Here is a 15,275-nt window from a genome sequence, read left to right as displayed (position 1 = left end):
GTTGAAGTTCAGATTAAAATTGAAAATCATTGTTCATCAAAGGAATGAGGAAACTACGCATATAATTGCGTAACAATGTGTGTTTTGATAAAACATGAAACTCAAATATACCATATTGCCATGGCCACCAACATTATATATTGTGTCCATGTGGAGTTTTAGTTCATTAGAATTACAGCCAGTGACATAGTCATTTAATTATTTCAGGTTTTATAATAAGGTTTTAGAGTAAAAATATTGTTTTCTTTTGACTATTGTTTCTTTGGTAGATAATGATTTGGGATTTGAAATATGTGCATGAAAGCACTTGGCAGCCATTTGAGAAGAGAAAAAACAAAAAACAAAACCTAAACATGACATCATAGTACCCTACAACAAAAAAACACTTCCTATACGCTCCACATTGATGTCTGGTTTTACTGTATGACCTCACAATATCACCAAATGTTGATTTGTTTATTTGAACAGTTTTTGAGGTTTTTTGTATATAATTTTTTTAACGTTTTTCTTTATATAATTTTAGGTGATAGACCATCAGTTAATTCCCCTTGATAATACACTTGGATCCTTGTCTCTCCCAAGTGTTTTCCGTGACATTCATGTGGGATGTTTTCTCTCTCGTCTTTATTTGCAAATGTGTTTATCCATCCTCCATTTAGCCACCTGTATAAACCATATATCTAGGGAGGAAGCCACTTGACAAGATCTTTCACCTTCCTTTCATTGTCATACCGGGGTTCTCGGGGTCATATGACGTCAGTAACCAGTCGTAACCACTCCAACTAACTGGATGGACTTCGTATGACCAACAACCATGATTTGGCTCCCTTTCTCATAATACATTTTTGGGTGACAGAGCCTTATACAGCAGCCCTGATGGTTACGTCGATATGTAAGATTTCTCGATGGTCATGAGGGTCTGTCTGTCTGTCCATGGACAGCTGGGGCCTATGAAGAAGGCTCTGCATTGTTTCCCCCTGGCCTGGTTGGAGCTTGGGCTAGAAGAATGTGAACCAAACGCTAGCAGTTCATGTCTGCAGGATGTTCTTTGAGATAGTCATATGGGGGTAACATGTGGTGCCTTATTCGCTGCTCGTCTCATATGGTCAAGCACTTACTGTGTTAAGCGTGATGTACAAGCAGCCGGTTGCCTTCGTCATGTAGCAGACAGGAACGCAAGCTGAGCGGGAGCAAAGCATGGCTCTGGAAGGAGAGAGACGTGTCATTGTTCCTCGCAGCCACCCATCCACTGGCCCAGAGTGACAGGGCCATCATGGGTCAGCTCCCGCCAACTCTGCCTGCTCCCAATTCAGAACTCCCGCTAAAAGCCTCCTCGCAAGTCCGAGGCACCCCCTCTCATCTCCTCATTAATAAAGACAGAAGGAACCAGGATCACCAGCCCTTCGCTATGTATTTGAGTGATGGAACGTTTGTTTTCATATTACTCCAGGTAAGTCTCACTCTCCACAACAAAAAAAAAATGTCCTGCGAACGACAAAACATTTCCTAAAAAAAACATTTGCTTTCCTTGCTTCCAACTAATAGGTCCTATTACCAATTACCTACTACCCAACTGTTGGTCACTTCCCATCTCATTAAAATGCTTGATTTGTTTCCTTGTCTTTGTCATATTCTGTGTCGTGTTTCTTTTCCCAAATGATCGGTTTTTGTTAGAAGGGCTACTAGAGATGTAGAACCTTGCAGAATCAGATGGGATGGGAAAGAAAAAGGGAACCAGAATTGTCCTTCCCCTCTCTTTTATCATCTTCTAGTGGGCAAGTATGTGATAAAGAGAGAGAGCAGTTCAGAGGCACCAGGACTAAAAACACTGAACACGGGCACAAAGAGGAGGGTCAGGGGTCACATAGCACTGCAGGGAAAAAAGCACTAAAGAACTCCAGACAATTGCCAGGGACCGGCCAGCAACGAGGGAGCTTGGAGAGGAGAAGCAAGAACTACTCAAGTTGACAAATGTCCACTTTTCTTTTTCCTGTCCTCCAGCCCACTCATTCTTTCTCCTTCTGTCTTTCTAACTATTAAAAAAAAATGTGTTGTTCATTAACATTAGAATAGTTTGGGTCTCTGATTGGGAAACTTGTTGAACAGTGTAGAATACAAAACCCATCTGAATACTAGGACAATTTAGTTCATCTGTAATTCTCGAAGTCACACAAACACCTCAATTTCCACTCATTTCTATTCAAATATGACCGGTAGATAGATGGTCCTTGAATAACTTGCCAACAGGAGAGTATTTCGGGTAATTAGTTGTCTGCCATTTGAGCGCCATAAAGGTCTATCCTGCTAATCAAGTAGGGCCAAATCCCAGGGACTAAGTAGTTAGCTGGATAGTGTGCTCCCTGGGCCAGGATGGAGCGGACACAAGGACTGTCCCCATCTCCGGCTGCTGGATTTGTAGCTATGAGGGGGGATAATCCACCTGGATGTGTCACCTCGAAAGTCAAGAGCGAACAATGGAAACTTAACTCGGGATCATCTGCTGTGTAATTACATATAATCCCTACCCATCCGCACTTAGATGGACACCCCCTGCCCAGCAACAAACACAACAGGCCCAACACACACGTAATCCTCGAGGGGACCATTCGGACTCCCTTCTTGGGCAGATGGGCCAGGGTGGCGCGCGTTCAGCATTAATGCCCAGGAAGATTTCTGGCCATGACCTTTTTGGTTTGATCCTATTAGCAGTTGAACGGGGAAGTGGACATTGGAGTGACAGGGGCTACAGTTCCAGCCAGTGTACTCTCTGGAAGACTGTGGCCCCTGACCCTGTACTCATTAAGCACACATATGCCATCTCAAACCTGGCATATTGCAAAGGCTTTGAACAAGTTAATGATGCATATAAAAAGTACATTCATAGATTAATACGATTACTCACTATATAGATTTAAAGCTTAATAATATGGTAGTGTAAGGCCCCCTGCTTTGTGGGATAAGGATGAAAATATAATTAACTAGCTTACAGTCCACTATGTAGTCTGGTAGCCAACACGATTATAAGGGGTGATGTTTGTAGCAAAACCCACCTCTCATTCCTACCAATGAATTTGTGGAAGTGAACACAGTATCCTCTCTAGATTAATGGAGGACCTTATTGATGAGTGCCAGAACAGGAAACACTATTCCCCCTTGACAGGAAGTTCCAGTGATTAACATATTCTGGCTCATGTTGTCCAAGGCTTCTTTTTTCATGTCTGACCAGAAGCAGCGATCATAAAAGAGGTTTGAGAAGACAGGACTGTGTGTGAGGGACATCTTTACCCTTGTTTTGTATACCTGAACTAAGTTCAACAGTATTATAGTAGGCTGTCCACTCACTCTGCCCACTCTGTTATAAAATCAATTTTACCAAGACAAATATGATTATTCATGTTCTGAATAGTTCAGTGGGGTCTTTCTCTAACATATCATTAGCATTATATCCCCAAAAAAGTTGGATTTTGTAACCTATAAGCACCGAGCTCTGTTGACATTGTGGTGCAGGTTTCTTGAGGATTTTACATTTTGTGGTTGTCGTCTTCAAAGTTGTTTCTGCGGGTATCAAAAAGCTAAATTAGCATGACACAAGCTAAGTGAAATGTAAAAGGCTTTGGGGAAAAAAAACGTTGGCGTGCACTCGGTGCTCCGTCGAAATTTCACAGAGACACGCTTGTTTTTGTGAGAAATCTTCGAATCTCCGGCTTAATTTGAAAAGCGTATACTAAAACATGAAAATACTACGTCACGTCTCAAAATCGATATCCATCTTACCTCTCTATTGTTTTATGTCCTGCGGATTTGAGAGGGGAAAATGACGAGCGCAACGGGAAAGGTATTGAGTAACCTTAATTCTTGCACAGAATCCAGCATAGCTGACTTGAATGCAATTTTCCAGATTTGTTTTACCACTGTTTTTTTTCATTTGGCCTCCATTGATTTAGTCCCCCTAATTCTGGCCATCCAGGGTAATCAAGGGTAAAAAACTCCAATGACTTTTGAACGGATTATGATCGAGACATGAGGTTTAGACCATTGGTTTTCTTAGAGGATTCTTGTTTTATTATTATTATTTACCCATTGCTCAAAATATGTGTTTTTTGATTGGACAACCTAATTATAGTATAACAATGTATTAGCAATGCTAGACCTCCTGATGTATTCCCATTCTATGGAATCACTGCAAATAAAAGATTTCACTGTATGTAAAAAAAAAAGTGTGTGTTCGTGGAGTGTATTCGTGCTTGTGTGTGTCTGTTGGAGAGTATGAGTCTGATTATGTGTCTGATTATGTGACTGAATGCATGTGATGTCACTGTTAGTCTAGCTGCCAAATGTGTGTGAGTGTGTAAGTGTGCGTGCATATAGGGAGAGAGCAACGGCTGGCTGGCCCCCCCAGGCTGGCAAGACTGCTAACACACTCACACACACACACACACACACATACACACACCAGCCCCTCTGATTACGGCCTGAGCTCCGATGAAAGGCGGCAGGGCCAATCAGTGATGAGTTAGGGGCACCGAGGGAGGAAGTGAGCCCGCCACAGGCATTCTGGGCCGTCTAGCTGTTACTATTGAAACAGCTCCCAGAAACAAATCATAAAAATGGAGGATGGCGGTGGCAGGAGGAGGAGGACTGTTTGCACGGTGGAAAATGGTATCATAATCAACTTGACTTTCTTAGACTACAGCATCTCAAAAACTTTCTTTCAGAGGACCAGGGTTCCAAGTAGAAACTACGTTTGTTTGCCTTCCCCTGGCCTGTGGGGGAGAAGTTATGGAGATATGGAGTCACAGCTTGGTATAGCTTGGTAGCAAAGGTCTGTTGAACACTAACGGGTTGATATTAATTAAATAAAATTGCTTTTTTATTGAATTGTTATTTATCATTATTCAATCTAGCTGCTATTTTAGAAACTGTATCTTGAGTCATGTCCATTTTCTCATAATTTGTAGCGACATACGACAGTTATTTTGAAACTGGCTTTACCTCAGTACTTTGAAGTCCTTGCTAAGATGCTTTCGAAAGACCAATATAAATGCTGAAATTGACCTTAATTAATGTCGTCAGCTGCAGTGTATGAGTCTCCTTTGTAGGATCATTGGCCGGACAGTGACAGAATGAGCATGGGACACAAGGCCTGTGTAGCATGGCTATCAGATCGACCTTATCACAGAGACACAAACAGGACACTTGAATGATAAAGTGAAAGTATGCAAGATAGCTTATTGGTTCCGGAAGGTCAGTCTTTCAGATCATGCATGGTAGAGACATCCCTTTTCTGATGATTCCCAACAATGGTTGACTCTCACTTAGCTCCATGACAAGTATTGACAACTTTGAAGTTGTTTACTCCTTGAGGGGCAACCTGTTTGGAACCTTTATAGTTTGTTTAAATTAGTTTCTTTCCACACATCAGGACGAGGGGTATGGCTTACCGGGATGTAACAACATGCTTTGTGCATTTCCTGTACTCTTGTGCATTTCCTGTACTCTTGATGTGGTGAGGGGCACGCAGAGACAGGCCGAAATACTGACTCACAGGACGATGGAGGGGGAGAACCAGAGGCTTTGAACGTGTGCCACAAAATAGTTGCGGACAAGGCTCAAGTGGCACCCGCGCTCTTCGATAGAGTAGACACGGTCTGGCTATTCCGTTTTCCACTGGTCTTTGCCATCTGTTCCCACCCCTCTTCCTCTTCCTCCTCCTTTAACATCACCATTTCATACTGACTCTTGGTGGGGTGGTTAGTGATACGTTCACCCTCTCTCTCTTCCCTCTGAGAGTAATATCTCATCAGACAATCATTATAATCTAAAAGGAAAAATATGGGCCGGGGGATTTCAAACTTCATCCTACTGAATGATCCCATCCCAGCCGCACTCAAAGCATCCATAGAAAGCTATTGCAAACACCACCTAAGTGGAGCATGCCTGTTAAAACGGCCAGCTCATCTCCTTTCCAAGACCCCAACTTTCTTTTGGTTTTCCTATTGGAACAAGGTCACACCAATCATCATCCTTTTTATTAGCCAATAAGCAGCTTTCTTTCCCGGTACTTGAGGTAATACCTGACAGGCAGGGCCTCAGGCAGTCTATAGTTTCCATTCTGATGATCAACCTGTTTTCTGTCCTGCTTATTTTACCTCTTTAGAAGAAATTGCTTTTCTTTGCCAAAATCCTGATGTCTTGTTGTTTGGAGCTAAATAGTGTCTATTGTAAATATGTACCACTTGTGTTAAACTTGCTAGCTAGCTAGCTTGCGTACTCCCGCTAGGGTTCACATTAGCATTGTCATCCAGAATGCATTACTATTTAGCATGCTTATTAGCGATTAGCATTTGTTAGCATTTATCTGTGGCGCTAGGCTATTTTCGGCTGTAGATCGCTCACGCTTGTTGTTTAAAATGTGTAGGTATTTCTACATTGCTCATTGTTCTTTGTGCATCTAGCACGTGTTTGGGTCCACATAGCCTTTTTAGTTGTTGACATGCAAATAGGCATATATTTTCCCCATACTGTGCCATAGCCTAAGTTCTCCTCTTTTCTTTACAGAACCACAATTAGTTTGAGAGTGGTGTATGTATGTATGTATGTATGTATGTATGTATGTATGTATGTATGTATGTGTCTTTATTATATCCTTGAACTGGAACTACTGCTTCCTCGTGTTCTGAGCGGACACCCCGTGGTGGTTGCTACCGGCCTAAAATCCAGCACCTAAGTTTTTTCTATCCTTTTTTATTGGTCCTTCGAATTCATAAACAACCCATATTTTACAATGCCCCCATCTTGAACATTTCCCTTTCATCTTCCCTAGAGACACAGAGTGTTTATTTGTCCTTGAGTGGGGCAGCAAAGCCAGACAAATGACAAGGGGCCTATATAAATGCTGCAGTTAGCAGGGGGCCAGAGCACAACTCTGTCATGAGTTTTAGATTTCTTCTGGAAATGCTTTTTTAATTTGCCTTTTGGTCTAGAAACTATAGATATTAACTCAGCAAAAAAAGAAACGGCCCTTTTTCAGGACCCTGTCTTTCAAAGATAATTCGTAAAAATCCAAATAACTTCACAGATCTTCATTGTAAAGAGTTTAAACACTGTTTCCCATGCTTGTTCAATGAACCATAAACAATGAATGAACATGCACCTGTGGAACGGTCGTGAAGACACTAACAGCTTACAGACGGTAGGCAATTAAGGTCACAGTTATGAAAACTTAGGACACTAAAGAGGCCTTTCTACTGACTCTGAAAAACACCAAAAGAAAGATAATTGGTTTTATTTTATATTTCACCTTTATTTAACCAGGTAAGCTAGTTGAGAACAAGTTCTTATTTACAACTGCGACCTGGCCAAGATAAAGAAAAGCAGTGCGACACAAACAACAACACAAAGTTACACATGGAATAAACAAGCGTACAGTCAATAACACAATAGAAAGTCTATATACAGTGTGTGCAAATGGCGTGAGGAGGTAAGGCAATAAATAGGCCATAGTAGCAAAGTAATTACAGTTTAGCAAATTAACACTGGAGTGATAGATGAGCAGATGATGATGTGCAAGTAGAAATACTGGTGTGCAAAAGAGCAGAAAAGTAAATAAAAACAATATGGGGATGAGGTAGGTAGATTAGGTGGGCTATTTACAGATGGGCTATGTACAGCTGCAGCGATCAGTTAGCTGCTCAGATAGCTGATGTTTAAAGTTAGTGAGGGAAATATAAGTCTCCAGCTTCAGCGATTTTTGCAATTCGTTCCAGTCATTGGCAGCTGAGAACTGTAAGGAAAGGCGGCCAAATAGGTGTTGGCTTTGAGGACGACCAGTGAGATATACCTGCTGGAGCGCATGCTACAGGTGGATGTTGTTATCGTGACTAGTGAGCTGAGATAAGGCGGATCTTTACCTAGCATAGACTTATAGATGACCTGGAGCCCGTGGGTCTGGCGACAAATATGTAGCGAGGGCCAGCCGACTAGAGCATACAGGTCGCAGTGGTGGGTGGTATAAGGGGCTTTCGTGACAAAAAGGATGGCACTGTGATAGACTGTATCCAGTTTGCTGAGTAAAGTATTGAAAGTTATTTTGTAAATGACATCGCCGAAGTCAAGAAGACATCCTACTCCCACATGTGGTACTCTTCCTGCAGGCTCATCCTGACATGACCCTCCAGCATGACAATGCCACCAGCCATACTGCTTGTTCTGTGCGTGATTTCCTGCAAGACAGGAATGTCAGAGTTCTGCCATGGCCAGCGAAGAGCCCGGATCTCAATCCCATTGAGCACATCTGGGACCTGTTGGATCGGAGGGTAAGGGCTAGGTGTCACGACTTCCGCCGAAGTCGGTCCCTCTCCTTGTTCGGGTGGTGTTCGGCGGTCGACCGCCGACCTTCTAGCCATCATTGATCCATTTTCCATTGGTTTTGTCTTGTCTTCCTACACACCTGGTTCCGATCCCATTCATTACATGTTGTATATTTAACCCTCTGTTTCCCCTCATGTCCTTGTCAGAGATTTTTTGTTGTATGTAGGTGTGTTATTTGTTCTGGTGTGCGATAGGTTTTGCACCCTGGAGCCAGTGTTGTATTTTTGTTATTTATTATTAAAAATGTCATTTTTGTATACTTTGGTTTTCTGAGGTTTTTTGAATGTTTATTAAACAGCTCCGTTTTTACCAAGTTCATTCTCCTGTGCCTGACTTCCCTGCCACCAGCAAGCACCGCATTACACTAGAGCCATTCCCCTCAGAAATGTCCGGGAACTTACAGGTGCATTGGTGGAAGAGTGGGGTAACATCTCACAGCAAGACCTGGCTGTTCTGGTACAGTCCATGAGTACTTAATGCAGCTGGTGGCCACACCAGATACTGACTGTTACTTTTGATTTTGACCCCCTCTTTGTTCAGGGACACATTTTTCAATTTCTGTTAGTCACATGTGTCACGTCCTGACCATAGAAAGCCTGGAACGTGTTGTCAGTTTGGTGCTACCTGAGTCAGCTCCCCGTACTCGTCCTGAGAAGTGTGTTAATGTTCCGGAACAATTGATGATGGCTATACGCACCAGGTCTCCAGTACACCTTCACAACCCAGTACGTCCTGTGCCAACTCCTTGTACTCATCGTGTGAAGAGTGTCATCGTTCCGGTACAATGTGTGCCGGTTCTACGCACCGTGTCTCCAGTGCGCCTCCACAGCCCAGTACGTCCTGTGCCTGCTCCTCGCACTCTCCCTCAAGTGAGTCTTCCCAGTCAGGTACATCCTGTGCCTGCTCCTCACACTCTCCCTCAAGTGCGCTTTCCCAGTCAGGTGCATCCTGTTCCTGCTCCTCGCACTCTCCTTGAAGTGTGTGTCCCCAGTCAGACACAGAACCTCCCGAGACGGTCCACGGTCCGGAACCTCCCGAGACGGTCCAAGGTCCGGAACCTCCCGAGACGGTCCAAGGTCCGGAACCTCCCGAGACGGTCCACGGTCCGGAACCTCCTGAGATGGTCCCCGGTCCGGAACCTCCAGCTCCATGGCCGGAGCCTTCCCCTGCGCCGATGCCCAGTCTAAGCACGGCGTCCAGTTCAGCTCCAAGGCCAGAGTATTCTTCGGCATTGGTGCCAAGTCCAGGCATAGCGTCCAGTCCCGCTCCATGGCGGGAGTTTTCCCCTGCGCCTAGGTCCAGTCCAGGCACAGTGTTCAGCCTGGGTCCATGGCTGGATCCGCAGGATGAGCGGATACTTTGTCCCGCACCAGAGGTGAGGTCATGTCCTGACCATAGAAAGCATAGTCTAGTTTATATTTTCTATGTGTGGTTCTAGGTTTTATTTTCTATGTTGGGGTTTGTGTATGATTCCCAATTAGAGGCAGCTGGTAATCGTTGTCTCTAATCATACTTAAGTTGCATTTTTCCCACCTGTGGGTTATGGGATATTGTTTGTTTTTGTGTTGTGCCTGTGAGCGCTCCATCACTTCACGTTTTGTTATTGTTCTGTATTGTTTTGGTGAGTTTCTTTATTAAACATGTGGAACTCTATGCACGCGGCGGCTTGGTCCGATCATCATTATTCCGAACAACGTGACAACATGTCTGTGGAACTTGTTCAGTTCATGTCTCAGTTGTTGAATCCTATGTTCATACAAATATAAACGCAGTTGAAAGTGAGAGGACGTTTCTTTTTTTGCTGAGTTTATATTGGCCTTCACAGACAAAAACAGATGAGAAGCATAACTTTCATCAAGTACTGTTACTGTATTCAGGTTCTGAAATTTCAAGGGGGGGTGCGGGGGGTGATGGACATGGAGTTCCAAACTTTTTTTTGGGGGGGGGGGGTCAAATTGATATTGATATATCTGTTGTTGTGAAATATAATGGTCTATGAATACAATATGTATTGATCTGTTTCAAACATAAGTAACCGGATTTAGCCCACAGCTCATTACCATGTAATCACCTCTGCTTGGGAACAGAGGTCAATGACTTAGCCCGCCTTTTCTTGACAGCAAATGCCCTTCTCAAAACCAGTCCTAGACACATATTAGTGGAAGATTAATCAATAAGGACAAAGCATACACCCAGTTATCCTGATTATGATATAAGCAGAGAAAAGCGTAGAGACAGACCATGTGCAGATCTTCAGAGGCCAAGTCGATGAAGCGACTGATGCCATAGATCAATAAAGAGTAGAACTCTAAACACGCAAATGCTATCTGACAGCCAAGTCCATATTCCCCAACCCTGGATAGAAGCTGAAAAGTTGTGCATTTTCCCTCACATGGGCCTGTATTTGCAAGGTATGGATTACATAGGGGTTCTTAACATCTAACATATTTCTATCTGTTTGCAATCTAGTTGTTATGATTGCAAAGCATGCCTTAACCATTTTTGATAAGCGGTAAAACAGGCTCTTCTGGTTTCCTCTAGGTATCTCATCCTCTCAGGGTAGATACAAAATACTAACCGTGGCTTCCATGAAACTGGGATGAATTATTGGCCATTCTAAAATACGATTGGATAAATTGAATATGGTAGCCAGAACTATACATCAGGAAATTATTTGTTATGCATCAATGTAGCATCCTCCAAACACTACAAATGCCACACAGACCTGCATCTTTTGTACACAGGGAAATCAGGACACATAGCTAGCTAACTAGCATCAGGCAGAAGAAGTTGGACTAACAACCCCATGTAGTAAAACATGGAAGTGACAGAGCCCTTTGGCAGATGGATATAGATAGGCTTACTTGGTATAGCATGGCTTCTACGGTATAGCATGTCCCCCATGCAGCAGACAGCTCCAGGGCCGTGTGGTTGAGCCCGGAAGTGGTGGTATGACAGGTGACCTTGGCCAGGGGCCGTGGTGTGGTGGCCCTGATGAACAGGAACCTCCCGCCTCTGCTCTGAGGGGAGAGGAAGTGCCTCACATGCCTCAGTCAGGTTGGTGAAGAAAAGTAACCTGAACTGTAATTATAGCCCTGTGTCATGTTAGACAGAGCCCCAAGGTACTACCCGATCTATGAGCGTCAAACATGCATGCTATAATTGTGTTGGAGCCTTTTTGTAAAGGTAAGTGGGGTCATGTGTCTTCGATCTACCCCATTAGACAAAATGAAGATAGGAAATCATCATCGTAGATTTCTCTGTAGTATGCGTGTGACTTTTTAATACGGACATCCTCATTTGCCGTCAAGAGATCAGCTCACCAGAGACCACATAATAGTCATCTTACATACGCTGCAGTTTACAAAGAGAAATCAGTGAGTGAAATGTCCTTAATTGTTGCTCGTTTGAGAGGAGTTGATAACGCTCTAATTAGTTAATCAGGGGCAGCGATTGGAGGTAAGGGGTATGCCAATTAGTCTAATTGGAGTGTGGCTTTCTGTCTAGTTAAAGTGAGCCCGCTGATGTTGGCATGAGTTCAAAGTGGCACTTTAGGTCAACCCATGAAGTGCTTTCATGGTCACTGACCTAATGATTCATGGGTAAAACTATTTTCTTAACTATTTTGCTGCCATTATGAAGGTTGCCTGCTGTATTTGATAGAGGTCTGAGGTATGGATGCTGTAAAATCAACTAAACTAAAGCCCTTTTCCTCCTTGTGCATGTGTGTGTGCGTGTGCATGCAGGTGTGTCTACTTAGTGTGTTGAAGTGTGTAAGAACTTCATACTAAAGTGACGCAAATAATGTGTTTGAACCTGAATTTCAGGCATTGTATGCAGCCATGGGGTAAGAAAAAGGGAGGCTTTTCAGTGGACAGCCATCACATCGGATAATGGGTACAACATAATGGGTACCAGACTGTGCACACAGACATTAAATCTGTGGGTTTTGTTTTTGCATTTACCTGCTATTCTCAGGGCAGACCAGCCCCCTGTCCCTCCAACCCAACTTAGCACATGTTGAGATGGTGCCCAGGACATAGTATAGAATCTGAAACCACTTAAAGAGGCTTTGTGAGCAACTGAGGGTGGGAATATGAGAAAACGAGAAGGGTTCCCCCTAAACTCGGGGCCAGATGAAAAGCACCCTCCCCCATTAAATACCCATCAAACTCTGCTGGAGCACTGAACTTCTTTTGGAGGGGTGGAACATGTCTGGCTATACCGCCACAGCCCACCCCCCTTATCCAAGTCCTCCAGGATATAGTAAGATTGATCGTGATGGCCGGGGGGCCTAGGTGCACAGATTTTGGAAGTCACGGTTTACTTTTTCTCCCATTCTTGAAAATGATTCATGTTGATGTCATTCGTCTCTTTCGGGAACACACGTGGAGAGGCACTGGCGAGAGAGAACAAAAAAAAAAAAGCATGTGCAGCCGAATATATCAAGATTACGTTTGCTTAAGGCTTCCTACATGTGTGTTGGGTGTGTGTGCTGATAAAATGTGTCCATCTAGTTAAGAACCCCAGAGAATGTGCACATCCAGTCAGTCGGTACGTCCAGTCAGTTTGCGGTAGCCACATTCAGAAACCTCAGGCGAATCCGATCAGGGGACCCATGCAACCACCGTGCACCATACTGCTACAGTAATATAGAGTGCCTGGTGGCCATTTATTGCACATTTTCCAGTGGAGGAATGCTTAACATAAGATTAGGTATCGGCTATGGGTGAGGGAACATTGAGCCAGTCGAGCACATTCGCCTGAGGATGGCAATAAGAGGTTTTCAAACGTTTTTTGCATTTGCCTCCTTGTATGTGTTTGGGAGACCTAAGCCCAGGGCAGTGAAATGTCAGTAAAGCCAAAAGCGGTCACCAAAGTGCCCCTAATTTCATAATTGAAAGCATGAGTGTATGGGGACATCCATTCTTCGAGATGAGTGTTTTGATAAAGTTCAGGAAGTAGGAGGTGGGTTTGTGAAGAGTTTCTTCGTTTCATTGAAAAATGGAATTTGATGCAATGGACTAGGTAAGTAGGCTACTGTAGGTAAATACTGAACTGTCATAGGCATAAATCAGAACTCTGCTGTCTACCTTCACAAAGACTGACATTCGTCATCCAACACACAATGTACCTTTTCCTTGTATCAACAACACATAAATGTTGAACTGTGAGTTCTGATCTTTGTTATTTTTGGACTGTCTGTACACGATCTAAATGGGAATGGTACCAGCAAACACACTCTACAGCGGAGTTGAATTAGTCATGTGATGGTTTCCTGTGATATGAGCCTGGACTGGGGTCTGAGGCATGGATAAGACATATCAAAGGAACAGGTGCTACTTGTTTCTGTCAAAAGAAATGTAGAACACACAGACCTACATGTAGCACAAGCCTACGTCTTCATATGTTAGTTATGGGGTATGTGGAGGTAAACATGTGATCTATAAAACATTGCAACAACAAGCAAAGCAAAAATAAGATGACAGTTGTATAATACTGAGCACACAGCCATGCAATCTCCATAGACAAACATTGGTAGTAGAATGGCCTTACTGAAGAGCTCAGTGACTTTCAACATGGCACCGCCATAGGATGCCACCATCTGGCAGTCCGACGGACGAATATGGGTTTGGCGGATGCCAGGAGAACGCTACCTGCGCAAAGCTTGGTGGAGGTGGAATAATGGTCTGGGGCTGTTTTTCATGTTTTGGGCTAGGCCCCTTAATTCCAGTGAAGGGAAATATTAACACTACAGCATACAATGACATTCTAGACAATTCTGTTCTTCCAACTTTGTGGCAACAGTTGGGGAAGGCCCTTTCCTGTTTCAGCATGACAATGCACAAAGCGAGGTCCATACAGAAATGGTTTGTTGAGATCGGTGTGAAGAACTTGACTGGCCTGCCCAGAGCCCTGACCTCAACCCCATCAAACACCTTTGGGATGAATTGGAACGCCGACTGTGAGCCAGGCCTAATTGCCCAACATCAGTGCCCAACCTCACTAATGTTCCAACATCTAGTGGAAAACCTTCCCAGAAGAGTGGAGGCTGTTATAACAGCAAAGGGGGGACCAACACCATATTAATACCTATGATTTTGGAATGAGATGTTTCGAAGAGCAGGTGTCCACATAGTTTTGGTCATGTAGTGTATGTGGTATAGACCTCACTAATGCGAAAAGTCGTTATAGCCAACCCTATTCAACGTTTATTGATCACATTCTGTTCATATCATTGTTATCATTCAGAATACCTTCAGGAATGTGCCGATCCATGCTAAGTGGCATTCCGTTTACGTGTGGCAGTGGGAAAACCTTAACTCAAACTACATTTCAAATTCAATACATATTATTAGCTGTTGATGGAACACTGAAAGCAGACGTGGGTAGAAGTGAACAGCTTCAGTGGAGTTGTTTAGTCAGTGCCAATACTTCATCTTTCGGCATGTCAATGGCAGCTCATGGGCCTTCCGTTTCCGCTGTTGTTCTGTGGCTGCCACTTGTTAATGTTCTTCTGGAGATGATTCATCATGACTGAGTGAAATGTCCTAGGGCACCTTCACACACCACAGGCATTCTGCACATCTCAACAAGCACCCTGTAAACAAACATACGTTTTCTTTTTTTACTAATGCGTTTGCTTCGACTTCGTAAACGGGTCCCCCGTGCCACTACTGCGTCAATTGCGGTTGTTCAGAAATGCAGTGCCACCAGCCTTATCAAACTGAAGTTGCCTGTGTGTGCATTGAGACATGCTGCAGGCCTGGGCAAGAACAGGCCGCCTCGAAGCCTTCTCGCTCTTGTCGTTTGGCATTGTGATCCCTACATAGGGCCTTGACGCTTCGATCATGGGAACGGCACATCCTCTGGCCGCCGAAAGATCAAATGGAGCTGGAATGACA

This window comes from Oncorhynchus clarkii, chromosome 6 (assembly GCF_045791955.1).
Source record: "Oncorhynchus clarkii lewisi isolate Uvic-CL-2024 chromosome 6, UVic_Ocla_1.0, whole genome shotgun sequence".
NCBI lineage: Eukaryota > Metazoa > Chordata > Actinopteri > Salmoniformes > Salmonidae > Oncorhynchus > Oncorhynchus clarkii.
The sequence above is the reverse complement of the archived record's forward strand: the minus strand, read 5'-3'. Positions refer to the sequence as shown.